General features: G+C 46.6%; 9 non-coding genes and 1 pseudogene across 9 annotated transcripts; all 10 read left to right on the forward strand.

Annotated features, from left to right (window-relative positions):
- The first annotated feature begins 1,245 nt into the window (after window positions 1-1,245).
- Window positions 1,246-1,372, forward strand: LOC142273080 (U2 spliceosomal RNA; annotated as a pseudogene).
- A 688-nt stretch (window positions 1,373-2,060) lies between these two features.
- LOC142273044 (U2 spliceosomal RNA) lies at window positions 2,061-2,253 on the forward strand. Its single transcript, XR_012737819.1, has one exon. It is a non-coding gene; the product is annotated as a U2 spliceosomal RNA (small nuclear RNA).
- A 1,387-nt stretch (window positions 2,254-3,640) lies between these two features.
- LOC142273117 (U2 spliceosomal RNA) lies at window positions 3,641-3,831 on the forward strand. Its single transcript, XR_012737866.1, has one exon. It is a non-coding gene; the product is annotated as a U2 spliceosomal RNA (small nuclear RNA).
- Window positions 3,832-5,218: 1,387 nt separating this feature from the next.
- Window positions 5,219-5,409, forward strand: LOC142273118 (U2 spliceosomal RNA). The gene has a single exon (XR_012737867.1). It is a non-coding gene; the product is annotated as a U2 spliceosomal RNA (small nuclear RNA).
- A 1,387-nt stretch (window positions 5,410-6,796) lies between these two features.
- Window positions 6,797-6,987, forward strand: LOC142273119 (U2 spliceosomal RNA). The gene has a single exon (XR_012737868.1). It is a non-coding gene; the product is annotated as a U2 spliceosomal RNA (small nuclear RNA).
- A 1,387-nt stretch (window positions 6,988-8,374) lies between these two features.
- On the forward strand, window positions 8,375-8,565 carry LOC142273121 (U2 spliceosomal RNA). Its single transcript, XR_012737869.1, has one exon. It is a non-coding gene; the product is annotated as a U2 spliceosomal RNA (small nuclear RNA).
- Window positions 8,566-9,952: 1,387 nt separating this feature from the next.
- Window positions 9,953-10,143, forward strand: LOC142273122 (U2 spliceosomal RNA). The gene has a single exon (XR_012737870.1). It is a non-coding gene; the product is annotated as a U2 spliceosomal RNA (small nuclear RNA).
- Window positions 10,144-11,530: 1,387 nt separating this feature from the next.
- LOC142273123 (U2 spliceosomal RNA) lies at window positions 11,531-11,721 on the forward strand. The gene has a single exon (XR_012737871.1). It is a non-coding gene; the product is annotated as a U2 spliceosomal RNA (small nuclear RNA).
- Window positions 11,722-13,108: 1,387 nt separating this feature from the next.
- Window positions 13,109-13,299, forward strand: LOC142273124 (U2 spliceosomal RNA). The gene has a single exon (XR_012737872.1). It is a non-coding gene; the product is annotated as a U2 spliceosomal RNA (small nuclear RNA).
- Window positions 13,300-14,686: 1,387 nt separating this feature from the next.
- LOC142273126 (U2 spliceosomal RNA) lies at window positions 14,687-14,877 on the forward strand. Its single transcript, XR_012737874.1, has one exon. It is a non-coding gene; the product is annotated as a U2 spliceosomal RNA (small nuclear RNA).
- The last annotated feature ends 939 nt before the right edge of the window (window positions 14,878-15,816 follow it).

Below are 15,816 nucleotides of genomic sequence, written 5' to 3' on the forward strand. Positions count from 1 at the left end.
TTTCACACTTTTGACTTTCTTTATTCATCCAAATAGCAAACTCATCACCACTCAACCTGACCAACTCGGCTATGTCCCCGTGCTGCAGTTCTCTGTCTTATCTAGATCATTTGCAATTGAATGGAATAGATCCCTTTTGGACAAAGTGGATTCACCTGCTGCTGCAGTGACCACAGGTGTGATAAGATCTAGAATTGGCATCTGGTGCGATCTCTCCGCTTCCACTCCAAAGAAAGTTACCTGTTTATTCCTATCATGCATTGGTTTTTGGGGTTTTCTTTGAGTAATGATGATCTCTTTAGTAGTCTGTTGGCGCCCTCTCCTGGAGGAATAGTTTGCTTGCTCTTGGACATTCTAAAAGAGAGGTCATGATAGACATTGAGCTTCTGAGCTCAATTGGGGACAGTCATGGGTGATGAATGTTTGCAACCTACTGCGAAGCCTCATACCGCAATATAAGGAACGTCAAATACTAAGAAAGGGCGGCCTATGAAAGAATTACTACTTTCAATAAGTACACTTAAACGGCTAATTGGGAATAGAAAAACTGTAAAAAGCCCTCTGAGAAAGCCCCCCTCTAACCTTTGATAGTAAGCTTTTCTGTAGTCTGCCTGTTGATGTATTTTCCGTTTGAACTGTGCACAACATGAAGAGACGGAACACTGGCGGCTTGTCACAATGCCCCCCGATGACATCACAATAGCGCTGCTGCCTAGAAAACAAGCTGCGCAGAAGAAGTTGTTCTTTGGGTGGGAGGGTGGGCTAGTGGAAGGAGGGGGCAATCTCTTTTTTTCCCGGGTGGTAGGGGGATGACAGGAGAAGGGAAGCGGGTGGTGAGAAAGGTACAGAGGGCAGGGTTTGGGGGCTGGGAAGGAAAGGGAAAAGATTAGGGTTTGGGGATGATGAAAGGGCTTTCTACGGGTAAGGATGGCAAAGGGTGGCAGTGACGGAAAGTCAGGCAACCTGTCCTGTCCGTCTTTTTGTATCGTGAATTGGAAAGACTGCAAGGGGGAGGGGAGTTGCTTGCGCCCTAAAGGAGGAGTTATTCAGATTCATTGCAGTGGGCGGCGGCTGCAAAACGCACCATTCTTCTTGTTTTTGCTCTGCAAAGCAGCCTTTTCAAGGGTTGGCTTGGGTGACAAAATGTCTTGTGTAGGCGTGGGTTTGTCTCCCTCTCGCTCTCTCTCCCTAAGATGTGTCCGGCATAGGCCAGGGTGCCACTCGAGGCCCAAACCAATTCTGGTTATCGCTTCTCGGCCTTTTGGCTAAGATCAAGTGTAGTATCTGTGAGGCTCGGCAGATGCAATGCACACTGGAAGGTTGCGCTTGCTAGTACTCTTGATGTATAGTATATTCATCTAGAGGAAAACATGGCCCTACCAGGATCGAGGCTATTAGACTGAGTAAGTGTGGGGGCTATGGTGCAATGTGCCCCAGGACTGACGACCCTGGAGTGAGTCTGAGCTTGCTGGCTTGGGACCCCGGCGAGCCTTGGGCTCTGTAGCACACCGTACCTTGCCCTTTCATACTTTCTGAGCATATTGCTCTATCCCGGCCTTCTGGCTAGGAAGGGAAATTTTTATAATCATGGTCGGAGGTCCGTTCAGCTTTGGGCTGAGAAACCAACACCCGGTTGGAGGTCCGGGTCAGCTTCGGCTGAGAAACCAACACCCGGTTGGAGGTCTGGGTCAGCTTCGGCTGAGAAACCAACACCCGGTTGGAGGTCCGGGTCAGCTTCGGCTGAGAAACCAACACCCGGTTGGAGGTCCGGTTAGCCTTGGGCTGAGAAACCAACACCGGTTGACGGTCCGGGCAGTTTCGGCTGCGAAACCAACAACTAGTAGCTCTCTACTCCACTTGGGTAAGATGCCTGGGTGGACGCTGGGAGCAACGACAAGGCTCAACCAGGCTTCGGCTTGGGGGAGCACCGAAGATCCCTGACCCTTGCTGTGGCCTTCTGGCTCGGAGGGACGGGGTTGATTTTTGGGGACCCTCTCCTCACGGAGGGGTCCACACGAATCCTAGCCTTTGCACTGTTTTTGGTGTGACTTCGGTCATGCATTTTTTGCGGTGCTTTGGAAAGCTTCATTAAATCAAAAATCTGTTCTTATCAGTTTAATATCTGATACGTCCCCTATCTGGGGACCATATATTAAATGGATTTTTAGAACAGGGAGATGGAAAAAGAGCTTGCTCTGTCCACTCCACGCATTGACCTGGTATTGCAGTACCTCCAGGAACGGTGCACCCCTTCTTAACCCAGTTTCCAAAAGCAGAACTCAATTCACCTGATTCATATTAGCCCGATTTAATGAATTGGAAGAAAGCATACGTCTTCATATGCACCTCAATTTGGCCCATTCACTTTTCACACTTCCTCCTTTTGTTTTTTATCTTTCACACTTTTGACTTTCTTTATTCATCCAAATAGCAAACTCATCACCACTCAACCTGACCAACTCGGCTATGTCCCCGTGCTGCAGTTCTCTGTCTTATCTAGATCATTTGCAATTGAATGGAATAGATCCCTTTTGGACAAAGTGGATTCACCTGCTGCTGCAGTGACCACAGGTGTGATAAGATCTAGAATTGGCATCTGGTGCGATCTCTCCGCTTCCACTCCAAAGAAAGTTACCTGTTTATTCCTATCATGCATTGGTTTTTGGGGTTTTCTTTGAGTAATGATGATCTCTTTAGTAGTCTGTTGGCGCCCTCTCCTGGAGGAATAGTTTGCTTGCTCTTGGACATTCTAAAAGAGAGGTCATGATAGACATTGAGCTTCTGAGCTCAATTGGGGACAGTCATGGGTGATGAATGTTTGCAACCTACTGCGAAGCCTCATACCGCAATATAAGGAACGTCAAATACTAAGAAAGGGCGGCCTATGAAAGAATTACTACTTTCAATAAGTACACTTAAACGGCTAATTGGGAATAGAAAAACTGTAAAAAGCCCTCTGAGAAAGCCCCCCTCTAACCTTTGATAGTAAGCTTTTCTGTAGTCTGCCTGTTGATGTATTTTCCGTTTGAACTGTGCACAACATGAAGAGACGGAACACTGGCGGCTTGTCACAATGCCCCCCGATGACATCACAATAGCGCTGCTGCCTAGAAAACAAGCTGCGCAGAAGAAGTTGTTCTTTGGGTGGGAGGGTGGGCTAGTGGAAGGAGGGGGCAATCTCTTTTTTTCCCGGGTGGTAGGGGGATGACAGGAGAAGGGAAGCGGGTGGTGAGAAAGGTACAGAGGGCAGGGTTTGGGGGCTGGGAAGGAAAGGGAAAAGATTAGGGTTTGGGGATGATGAAAGGGCTTTCTACGGGTAAGGATGGCAAAGGGTGGCAGTGACGGAAAGTCAGGCAACCTGTCCTGTCCGTCTTTTTGTATCGTGAATTGGAAAGACTGCAAGGGGGAGGGGAGTTGCTTGCGCCCTAAAGGAGGAGTTATTCAGATTCATTGCAGTGGGCGGCGGCTGCAAAACGCACCATTCTTCTTGTTTTTGCTCTGCAAAGCAGCCTTTTCAAGGGTTGGCTTGGGTGACAAAATGTCTTGTGTAGGCGTGGGTTTGTCTCCCTCTCGCTCTCTCTCCCTAAGATGTGTCCGGCATAGGCCAGGGTGCCACTCGAGGCCCAAACCAATTCTGGTTATCGCTTCTCGGCCTTTTGGCTAAGATCAAGTGTAGTATCTGTTCTTATCAGTTTAATATCTGATACGTCCCCTATCTGGGGACCATATATTAAATGGATTTTTAGAACAGGGAGATGGAAAAAGAGCTTGCTCTGTCCACTCCACGCATTGACCTGGTATTGCAGTACCTCCAGGAACGGTGCACCCCTTCTTAACCCAGTTTCCAAAAGCAGAACTCAATTCACCTGATTCATATTAGCCCGATTTAATGAATTGGAAGAAAGCATACGTCTTCATATGCACCTCAATTTGGCCCATTCACTTTTCACACTTCCTCCTTTTGTTTTTTATCTTTCACACTTTTGACTTTCTTTATTCATCCAAATAGCAAACTCATCACCACTCAACCTGACCAACTCGGCTATGTCCCCGTGCTGCAGTTCTCTGTCTTATCTAGATCATTTGCAATTGAATGGAATAGATCCCTTTTGGACAAAGTGGATTCACCTGCTGCTGCAGTGACCACAGGTGTGATAAGATCTAGAATTGGCATCTGGTGCGATCTCTCCGCTTCCACTCCAAAGAAAGTTACCTGTTTATTCCTATCATGCATTGGTTTTTGGGGTTTTCTTTGAGTAATGATGATCTCTTTAGTAGTCTGTTGGCGCCCTCTCCTGGAGGAATAGTTTGCTTGCTCTTGGACATTCTAAAAGAGAGGTCATGATAGACATTGAGCTTCTGAGCTCAATTGGGGACAGTCATGGGTGATGAATGTTTGCAACCTACTGCGAAGCCTCATACCGCAATATAAGGAACGTCAAATACTAAGAAAGGGCGGCCTATGAAAGAATTACTACTTTCAATAAGTACACTTAAACGGCTAATTGGGAATAGAAAAACTGTAAAAAGCCCTCTGAGAAAGCCCCCCTCTAACCTTTGATAGTAAGCTTTTCTGTAGTCTGCCTGTTGATGTATTTTCCGTTTGAACTGTGCACAACATGAAGAGACGGAACACTGGCGGCTTGTCACAATGCCCCCCGATGACATCACAATAGCGCTGCTGCCTAGAAAACAAGCTGCGCAGAAGAAGTTGTTCTTTGGGTGGGAGGGTGGGCTAGTGGAAGGAGGGGGCAATCTCTTTTTTTCCCGGGTGGTAGGGGGATGACAGGAGAAGGGAAGCGGGTGGTGAGAAAGGTACAGAGGGCAGGGTTTGGGGGCTGGGAAGGAAAGGGAAAAGATTAGGGTTTGGGGATGATGAAAGGGCTTTCTACGGGTAAGGATGGCAAAGGGTGGCAGTGACGGAAAGTCAGGCAACCTGTCCTGTCCGTCTTTTTGTATCGTGAATTGGAAAGACTGCAAGGGGGAGGGGAGTTGCTTGCGCCCTAAAGGAGGAGTTATTCAGATTCATTGCAGTGGGCGGCGGCTGCAAAACGCACCATTCTTCTTGTTTTTGCTCTGCAAAGCAGCCTTTTCAAGGGTTGGCTTGGGTGACAAAATGTCTTGTGTAGGCGTGGGTTTGTCTCCCTCTCGCTCTCTCTCCCTAAGATGTGTCCGGCATAGGCCAGGGTGCCACTCGAGGCCCAAACCAATTCTGGTTATCGCTTCTCGGCCTTTTGGCTAAGATCAAGTGTAGTATCTGTTCTTATCAGTTTAATATCTGATACGTCCCCTATCTGGGGACCATATATTAAATGGATTTTTAGAACAGGGAGATGGAAAAAGAGCTTGCTCTGTCCACTCCACGCATTGACCTGGTATTGCAGTACCTCCAGGAACGGTGCACCCCTTCTTAACCCAGTTTCCAAAAGCAGAACTCAATTCACCTGATTCATATTAGCCCGATTTAATGAATTGGAAGAAAGCATACGTCTTCATATGCACCTCAATTTGGCCCATTCACTTTTCACACTTCCTCCTTTTGTTTTTTATCTTTCACACTTTTGACTTTCTTTATTCATCCAAATAGCAAACTCATCACCACTCAACCTGACCAACTCGGCTATGTCCCCGTGCTGCAGTTCTCTGTCTTATCTAGATCATTTGCAATTGAATGGAATAGATCCCTTTTGGACAAAGTGGATTCACCTGCTGCTGCAGTGACCACAGGTGTGATAAGATCTAGAATTGGCATCTGGTGCGATCTCTCCGCTTCCACTCCAAAGAAAGTTACCTGTTTATTCCTATCATGCATTGGTTTTTGGGGTTTTCTTTGAGTAATGATGATCTCTTTAGTAGTCTGTTGGCGCCCTCTCCTGGAGGAATAGTTTGCTTGCTCTTGGACATTCTAAAAGAGAGGTCATGATAGACATTGAGCTTCTGAGCTCAATTGGGGACAGTCATGGGTGATGAATGTTTGCAACCTACTGCGAAGCCTCATACCGCAATATAAGGAACGTCAAATACTAAGAAAGGGCGGCCTATGAAAGAATTACTACTTTCAATAAGTACACTTAAACGGCTAATTGGGAATAGAAAAACTGTAAAAAGCCCTCTGAGAAAGCCCCCCTCTAACCTTTGATAGTAAGCTTTTCTGTAGTCTGCCTGTTGATGTATTTTCCGTTTGAACTGTGCACAACATGAAGAGACGGAACACTGGCGGCTTGTCACAATGCCCCCCGATGACATCACAATAGCGCTGCTGCCTAGAAAACAAGCTGCGCAGAAGAAGTTGTTCTTTGGGTGGGAGGGTGGGCTAGTGGAAGGAGGGGGCAATCTCTTTTTTTCCCGGGTGGTAGGGGGATGACAGGAGAAGGGAAGCGGGTGGTGAGAAAGGTACAGAGGGCAGGGTTTGGGGGCTGGGAAGGAAAGGGAAAAGATTAGGGTTTGGGGATGATGAAAGGGCTTTCTACGGGTAAGGATGGCAAAGGGTGGCAGTGACGGAAAGTCAGGCAACCTGTCCTGTCCGTCTTTTTGTATCGTGAATTGGAAAGACTGCAAGGGGGAGGGGAGTTGCTTGCGCCCTAAAGGAGGAGTTATTCAGATTCATTGCAGTGGGCGGCGGCTGCAAAACGCACCATTCTTCTTGTTTTTGCTCTGCAAAGCAGCCTTTTCAAGGGTTGGCTTGGGTGACAAAATGTCTTGTGTAGGCGTGGGTTTGTCTCCCTCTCGCTCTCTCTCCCTAAGATGTGTCCGGCATAGGCCAGGGTGCCACTCGAGGCCCAAACCAATTCTGGTTATCGCTTCTCGGCCTTTTGGCTAAGATCAAGTGTAGTATCTGTTCTTATCAGTTTAATATCTGATACGTCCCCTATCTGGGGACCATATATTAAATGGATTTTTAGAACAGGGAGATGGAAAAAGAGCTTGCTCTGTCCACTCCACGCATTGACCTGGTATTGCAGTACCTCCAGGAACGGTGCACCCCTTCTTAACCCAGTTTCCAAAAGCAGAACTCAATTCACCTGATTCATATTAGCCCGATTTAATGAATTGGAAGAAAGCATACGTCTTCATATGCACCTCAATTTGGCCCATTCACTTTTCACACTTCCTCCTTTTGTTTTTTATCTTTCACACTTTTGACTTTCTTTATTCATCCAAATAGCAAACTCATCACCACTCAACCTGACCAACTCGGCTATGTCCCCGTGCTGCAGTTCTCTGTCTTATCTAGATCATTTGCAATTGAATGGAATAGATCCCTTTTGGACAAAGTGGATTCACCTGCTGCTGCAGTGACCACAGGTGTGATAAGATCTAGAATTGGCATCTGGTGCGATCTCTCCGCTTCCACTCCAAAGAAAGTTACCTGTTTATTCCTATCATGCATTGGTTTTTGGGGTTTTCTTTGAGTAATGATGATCTCTTTAGTAGTCTGTTGGCGCCCTCTCCTGGAGGAATAGTTTGCTTGCTCTTGGACATTCTAAAAGAGAGGTCATGATAGACATTGAGCTTCTGAGCTCAATTGGGGACAGTCATGGGTGATGAATGTTTGCAACCTACTGCGAAGCCTCATACCGCAATATAAGGAACGTCAAATACTAAGAAAGGGCGGCCTATGAAAGAATTACTACTTTCAATAAGTACACTTAAACGGCTAATTGGGAATAGAAAAACTGTAAAAAGCCCTCTGAGAAAGCCCCCCTCTAACCTTTGATAGTAAGCTTTTCTGTAGTCTGCCTGTTGATGTATTTTCCGTTTGAACTGTGCACAACATGAAGAGACGGAACACTGGCGGCTTGTCACAATGCCCCCCGATGACATCACAATAGCGCTGCTGCCTAGAAAACAAGCTGCGCAGAAGAAGTTGTTCTTTGGGTGGGAGGGTGGGCTAGTGGAAGGAGGGGGCAATCTCTTTTTTTCCCGGGTGGTAGGGGGATGACAGGAGAAGGGAAGCGGGTGGTGAGAAAGGTACAGAGGGCAGGGTTTGGGGGCTGGGAAGGAAAGGGAAAAGATTAGGGTTTGGGGATGATGAAAGGGCTTTCTACGGGTAAGGATGGCAAAGGGTGGCAGTGACGGAAAGTCAGGCAACCTGTCCTGTCCGTCTTTTTGTATCGTGAATTGGAAAGACTGCAAGGGGGAGGGGAGTTGCTTGCGCCCTAAAGGAGGAGTTATTCAGATTCATTGCAGTGGGCGGCGGCTGCAAAACGCACCATTCTTCTTGTTTTTGCTCTGCAAAGCAGCCTTTTCAAGGGTTGGCTTGGGTGACAAAATGTCTTGTGTAGGCGTGGGTTTGTCTCCCTCTCGCTCTCTCTCCCTAAGATGTGTCCGGCATAGGCCAGGGTGCCACTCGAGGCCCAAACCAATTCTGGTTATCGCTTCTCGGCCTTTTGGCTAAGATCAAGTGTAGTATCTGTTCTTATCAGTTTAATATCTGATACGTCCCCTATCTGGGGACCATATATTAAATGGATTTTTAGAACAGGGAGATGGAAAAAGAGCTTGCTCTGTCCACTCCACGCATTGACCTGGTATTGCAGTACCTCCAGGAACGGTGCACCCCTTCTTAACCCAGTTTCCAAAAGCAGAACTCAATTCACCTGATTCATATTAGCCCGATTTAATGAATTGGAAGAAAGCATACGTCTTCATATGCACCTCAATTTGGCCCATTCACTTTTCACACTTCCTCCTTTTGTTTTTTATCTTTCACACTTTTGACTTTCTTTATTCATCCAAATAGCAAACTCATCACCACTCAACCTGACCAACTCGGCTATGTCCCCGTGCTGCAGTTCTCTGTCTTATCTAGATCATTTGCAATTGAATGGAATAGATCCCTTTTGGACAAAGTGGATTCACCTGCTGCTGCAGTGACCACAGGTGTGATAAGATCTAGAATTGGCATCTGGTGCGATCTCTCCGCTTCCACTCCAAAGAAAGTTACCTGTTTATTCCTATCATGCATTGGTTTTTGGGGTTTTCTTTGAGTAATGATGATCTCTTTAGTAGTCTGTTGGCGCCCTCTCCTGGAGGAATAGTTTGCTTGCTCTTGGACATTCTAAAAGAGAGGTCATGATAGACATTGAGCTTCTGAGCTCAATTGGGGACAGTCATGGGTGATGAATGTTTGCAACCTACTGCGAAGCCTCATACCGCAATATAAGGAACGTCAAATACTAAGAAAGGGCGGCCTATGAAAGAATTACTACTTTCAATAAGTACACTTAAACGGCTAATTGGGAATAGAAAAACTGTAAAAAGCCCTCTGAGAAAGCCCCCCTCTAACCTTTGATAGTAAGCTTTTCTGTAGTCTGCCTGTTGATGTATTTTCCGTTTGAACTGTGCACAACATGAAGAGACGGAACACTGGCGGCTTGTCACAATGCCCCCCGATGACATCACAATAGCGCTGCTGCCTAGAAAACAAGCTGCGCAGAAGAAGTTGTTCTTTGGGTGGGAGGGTGGGCTAGTGGAAGGAGGGGGCAATCTCTTTTTTTCCCGGGTGGTAGGGGGATGACAGGAGAAGGGAAGCGGGTGGTGAGAAAGGTACAGAGGGCAGGGTTTGGGGGCTGGGAAGGAAAGGGAAAAGATTAGGGTTTGGGGATGATGAAAGGGCTTTCTACGGGTAAGGATGGCAAAGGGTGGCAGTGACGGAAAGTCAGGCAACCTGTCCTGTCCGTCTTTTTGTATCGTGAATTGGAAAGACTGCAAGGGGGAGGGGAGTTGCTTGCGCCCTAAAGGAGGAGTTATTCAGATTCATTGCAGTGGGCGGCGGCTGCAAAACGCACCATTCTTCTTGTTTTTGCTCTGCAAAGCAGCCTTTTCAAGGGTTGGCTTGGGTGACAAAATGTCTTGTGTAGGCGTGGGTTTGTCTCCCTCTCGCTCTCTCTCCCTAAGATGTGTCCGGCATAGGCCAGGGTGCCACTCGAGGCCCAAACCAATTCTGGTTATCGCTTCTCGGCCTTTTGGCTAAGATCAAGTGTAGTATCTGTTCTTATCAGTTTAATATCTGATACGTCCCCTATCTGGGGACCATATATTAAATGGATTTTTAGAACAGGGAGATGGAAAAAGAGCTTGCTCTGTCCACTCCACGCATTGACCTGGTATTGCAGTACCTCCAGGAACGGTGCACCCCTTCTTAACCCAGTTTCCAAAAGCAGAACTCAATTCACCTGATTCATATTAGCCCGATTTAATGAATTGGAAGAAAGCATACGTCTTCATATGCACCTCAATTTGGCCCATTCACTTTTCACACTTCCTCCTTTTGTTTTTTATCTTTCACACTTTTGACTTTCTTTATTCATCCAAATAGCAAACTCATCACCACTCAACCTGACCAACTCGGCTATGTCCCCGTGCTGCAGTTCTCTGTCTTATCTAGATCATTTGCAATTGAATGGAATAGATCCCTTTTGGACAAAGTGGATTCACCTGCTGCTGCAGTGACCACAGGTGTGATAAGATCTAGAATTGGCATCTGGTGCGATCTCTCCGCTTCCACTCCAAAGAAAGTTACCTGTTTATTCCTATCATGCATTGGTTTTTGGGGTTTTCTTTGAGTAATGATGATCTCTTTAGTAGTCTGTTGGCGCCCTCTCCTGGAGGAATAGTTTGCTTGCTCTTGGACATTCTAAAAGAGAGGTCATGATAGACATTGAGCTTCTGAGCTCAATTGGGGACAGTCATGGGTGATGAATGTTTGCAACCTACTGCGAAGCCTCATACCGCAATATAAGGAACGTCAAATACTAAGAAAGGGCGGCCTATGAAAGAATTACTACTTTCAATAAGTACACTTAAACGGCTAATTGGGAATAGAAAAACTGTAAAAAGCCCTCTGAGAAAGCCCCCCTCTAACCTTTGATAGTAAGCTTTTCTGTAGTCTGCCTGTTGATGTATTTTCCGTTTGAACTGTGCACAACATGAAGAGACGGAACACTGGCGGCTTGTCACAATGCCCCCCGATGACATCACAATAGCGCTGCTGCCTAGAAAACAAGCTGCGCAGAAGAAGTTGTTCTTTGGGTGGGAGGGTGGGCTAGTGGAAGGAGGGGGCAATCTCTTTTTTTCCCGGGTGGTAGGGGGATGACAGGAGAAGGGAAGCGGGTGGTGAGAAAGGTACAGAGGGCAGGGTTTGGGGGCTGGGAAGGAAAGGGAAAAGATTAGGGTTTGGGGATGATGAAAGGGCTTTCTACGGGTAAGGATGGCAAAGGGTGGCAGTGACGGAAAGTCAGGCAACCTGTCCTGTCCGTCTTTTTGTATCGTGAATTGGAAAGACTGCAAGGGGGAGGGGAGTTGCTTGCGCCCTAAAGGAGGAGTTATTCAGATTCATTGCAGTGGGCGGCGGCTGCAAAACGCACCATTCTTCTTGTTTTTGCTCTGCAAAGCAGCCTTTTCAAGGGTTGGCTTGGGTGACAAAATGTCTTGTGTAGGCGTGGGTTTGTCTCCCTCTCGCTCTCTCTCCCTAAGATGTGTCCGGCATAGGCCAGGGTGCCACTCGAGGCCCAAACCAATTCTGGTTATCGCTTCTCGGCCTTTTGGCTAAGATCAAGTGTAGTATCTGTTCTTATCAGTTTAATATCTGATACGTCCCCTATCTGGGGACCATATATTAAATGGATTTTTAGAACAGGGAGATGGAAAAAGAGCTTGCTCTGTCCACTCCACGCATTGACCTGGTATTGCAGTACCTCCAGGAACGGTGCACCCCTTCTTAACCCAGTTTCCAAAAGCAGAACTCAATTCACCTGATTCATATTAGCCCGATTTAATGAATTGGAAGAAAGCATACGTCTTCATATGCACCTCAATTTGGCCCATTCACTTTTCACACTTCCTCCTTTTGTTTTTTATCTTTCACACTTTTGACTTTCTTTATTCATCCAAATAGCAAACTCATCACCACTCAACCTGACCAACTCGGCTATGTCCCCGTGCTGCAGTTCTCTGTCTTATCTAGATCATTTGCAATTGAATGGAATAGATCCCTTTTGGACAAAGTGGATTCACCTGCTGCTGCAGTGACCACAGGTGTGATAAGATCTAGAATTGGCATCTGGTGCGATCTCTCCGCTTCCACTCCAAAGAAAGTTACCTGTTTATTCCTATCATGCATTGGTTTTTGGGGTTTTCTTTGAGTAATGATGATCTCTTTAGTAGTCTGTTGGCGCCCTCTCCTGGAGGAATAGTTTGCTTGCTCTTGGACATTCTAAAAGAGAGGTCATGATAGACATTGAGCTTCTGAGCTCAATTGGGGACAGTCATGGGTGATGAATGTTTGCAACCTACTGCGAAGCCTCATACCGCAATATAAGGAACGTCAAATACTAAGAAAGGGCGGCCTATGAAAGAATTACTACTTTCAATAAGTACACTTAAACGGCTAATTGGGAATAGAAAAACTGTAAAAAGCCCTCTGAGAAAGCCCCCCTCTAACCTTTGATAGTAAGCTTTTCTGTAGTCTGCCTGTTGATGTATTTTCCGTTTGAACTGTGCACAACATGAAGAGACGGAACACTGGCGGCTTGTCACAATGCCCCCCGATGACATCACAATAGCGCTGCTGCCTAGAAAACAAGCTGCGCAGAAGAAGTTGTTCTTTGGGTGGGAGGGTGGGCTAGTGGAAGGAGGGGGCAATCTCTTTTTTTCCCGGGTGGTAGGGGGATGACAGGAGAAGGGAAGCGGGTGGTGAGAAAGGTACAGAGGGCAGGGTTTGGAGGCTGGGAAGGAAAGGGAAAAGATTAGGGTTTGGGGATGATGAAAGGGCTTTCTACGGGTAAGGATGGCAAAGGGTGGCAGTGACGGAAAGTCAGGCAACCTGTCCTGTCTGTCTTTTTGTATCGTGAATTGGAAAGACTGCAAGGGGGAGGGGAGTTGCTTGCGCCCTAAAGGAGGAGTTATTCAGATTCATTGCAGTGGGCGGCGGCTGCAAAACGCACCATTCTTCTTGTTTTTGCTCTGCAAAGCAGCCTTTTCAAGGGTTGGCTTGGGTGACAAAATGTCTTGTGTAGGCGTGGGTTTGTCTCCCTCTCGCTCTCTCTCCCTAAGATGTGTCCGGCATAGGCCAGGGTGCCACTCGAGGCCCAAACCAATTCTGGTTATCGCTTCTCGGCCTTTTGGCTAAGATCAAGTGTAGTATCTGTTCTTATCAGTTTAATATCTGATACGTCCCCTATCTGGGGACCATATATTAAATGGATTTTTAGAACAGGGAGATGGAAAAAGAGCTTGCTCTGTCCACTCCACGCATTGACCTGGTATTGCAGTACCTCCAGGAACGGTGCACCCCTTCTTAACCCAGTTTCCAAAAGCAGAACTCAATTCACCTGATTCATATTAGCCCGATTTAATGAATTGGAAGAAAGCATACGTCTTCATATGCACCTCAATTTGGCCCATTCACTTTTCACACTTCCTCCTTTTGTTTTTTATCTTTCACACTTTTGACTTTCTTTATTCATCCAAATAGCAAACTCATCACCACTCAACCTGACCAACTCGGCTATGTCCCCGTGCTGCAGTTCTCTGTCTTATCTAGATCATTTGCAATTGAATGGAATAGATCCCTTTTGGACAAAGTGGATTCACCTGCTGCTGCAGTGACCACAGGTGTGATAAGATCTAGAATTGGCATCTGGTGCGATCTCTCCGCTTCCACTCCAAAGAAAGTTACCTGTTTATTCCTATCATGCATTGGTTTTTGGGGTTTTCTTTGAGTAATGATGATCTCTTTAGTAGTCTGTTGGCGCCCTCTCCTGGAGGAATAGTTTGCTTGCTCTTGGACATTCTAAAAGAGAGGTCATGATAGACATTGAGCTTCTGAGCTCAATTGGGGACAGTCATGGGTGATGAATGTTTGCAACCTACTGCGAAGCCTCATACCGCAATATAAGGAACGTCAAATACTAAGAAAGGGCGGCCTATGAAAGAATTACTACTTTCAATAAGTACACTTAAACGGCTAATTGGGAATAGAAAAACTGTAAAAAGCCCTCTGAGAAAGCCCCCCTCTAACCTTTGATAGTAAGCTTTTCTGTAGTCTGCCTGTTGATGTATTTTCCGTTTGAACTGTGCACAACATGAAGAGACGGAACACTGGCGGCTTGTCACAATGCCCCCCGATGACATCACAATAGCGCTGCTGCCTAGAAAACAAGCTGCGCAGAAGAAGTTGTTCTTTGGGTGGGAGGGTGGGCTAGTGGAAGGAGGGGGCAATCTCTTTTTTTCCCGGGTGGTAGGGGGATGACAGGAGAAGGGAAGCGGGTGGTGAGAAAGGTACAGAGGGCAGGGTTTGGGGGCTGGGAAGGAAAGGGAAAAGATTAGGGTTTGGGGATGATGAAAGGGCTTTCTACGGGTAAGGATGGCAAAGGGTGGCAGTGACGGAAAGTCAGGCAACCTGTCCTGTCCGTCTTTTTGTATCGTGAATTGGAAAGACTGCAAGGGGGAGGGGAGTTGCTTGCGCCCTAAAGGAGGAGTTATTCAGATTCATTGCAGTGGGCGGCGGCTGCAAAACGCACCATTCTTCTTGTTTTTGCTCTGCAAAGCAGCCTTTTCAAGGGTTGGCTTGGGTGACAAAATGTCTTGTGTAGGCGTGGGTTTGTCTCCCTCTCGCTCTCTCTCCCTAAGATGTGTCCGGCATAGGCCAGGGTGCCACTCGAGGCCCAAACCAATTCTGGTTATCGCTTCTCGGCCTTTTGGCTAAGATCAAGTGTAGTATCTGTTCTTATCAGTTTAATATCTGATACGTCCCCTATCTGGGGACCATATATTAAATGGATTTTTAGAACAGGGAGATGGAAAAAGAGCTTGCTCTGTCCACTCCACGCATTGACCTGGTATTGCAGTACCTCCAGGAACGGTGCACCCCTTCTTAACCCAGTTTCCAAAAGCAGAACTCAATTCACCTGATTCATATTAGCCCGATTTAATGAATTGGAAGAAAGCATACGTCTTCATATGCACCTCAATTTGGCCCATTCACTTTTCACACTTCCTCCTTTTGTTTTTTATCTTTCACACTTTTGACTTTCTTTATTCATCCAAATAGCAAACTCATCACCACTCAACCTGACCAACTCGGCTATGTCCCCGTGCTGCAGTTCTCTGTCTTATCTAGATCATTTGCAATTGAATGGAATAGATCCCTTTTGGACAAAGTGGATTCACTTGCTGCTGCAGTGACCACAGGTGTGATAAGATCTAGAATTGGCATCTGGTGCGATCTCTCCGCTTCCACTCCAAAGAAAGTTACCTGTTTATTCCTATCATGCATTGGTTTTTGGGGTTTTCTTTGAGTAATGATGATCTCTTTAGTAGTCTGTTGGCGCCCTCTCCTGGAGGAATAGTTTGCTTGCTCTTGGACATTCTAAAAGAGAGGTCATGATAGACATTGAGCTTCTGAGCTCAATTGGGGACAGTCATGGGTGATGAATGTTTGCAACCTACTGCGAAGCCTCATACCGCAATATAAGGAACGTCAAATACTAAGAAAGGGCGGCCTATGAAAGAATTACTACTTTCAATAAGTACACTTAAACGGCTAATTGGGAATAGAAAAACTGTAAAAAGCCCTCTGAGAAAGCCCCCCTCTAACCTTTGATAGTAAGCTTTTCTGTAGTCTGCCTGTTGATGTATTTTCCGTTTGAACTGTGCACAACATGAAGAGACGGAACACTGGCGGCTTGTCACAATGCCCCCCGATGACATCACAATAGCGCTGCTGCCTAGAAAACAAGCTGCGCAGAAGAAGTTGTTCTTTGGGTGGGAGGGTGGGCTAGTGGAAGGAGGGGGCAATCTCTTTTTTTCCCG

Source organism: Anomaloglossus baeobatrachus, unplaced genomic scaffold (assembly GCF_048569485.1).
Source record: "Anomaloglossus baeobatrachus isolate aAnoBae1 unplaced genomic scaffold, aAnoBae1.hap1 Scaffold_357, whole genome shotgun sequence".
NCBI classification, from domain to species: domain Eukaryota; kingdom Metazoa; phylum Chordata; class Amphibia; order Anura; family Aromobatidae; genus Anomaloglossus; species Anomaloglossus baeobatrachus.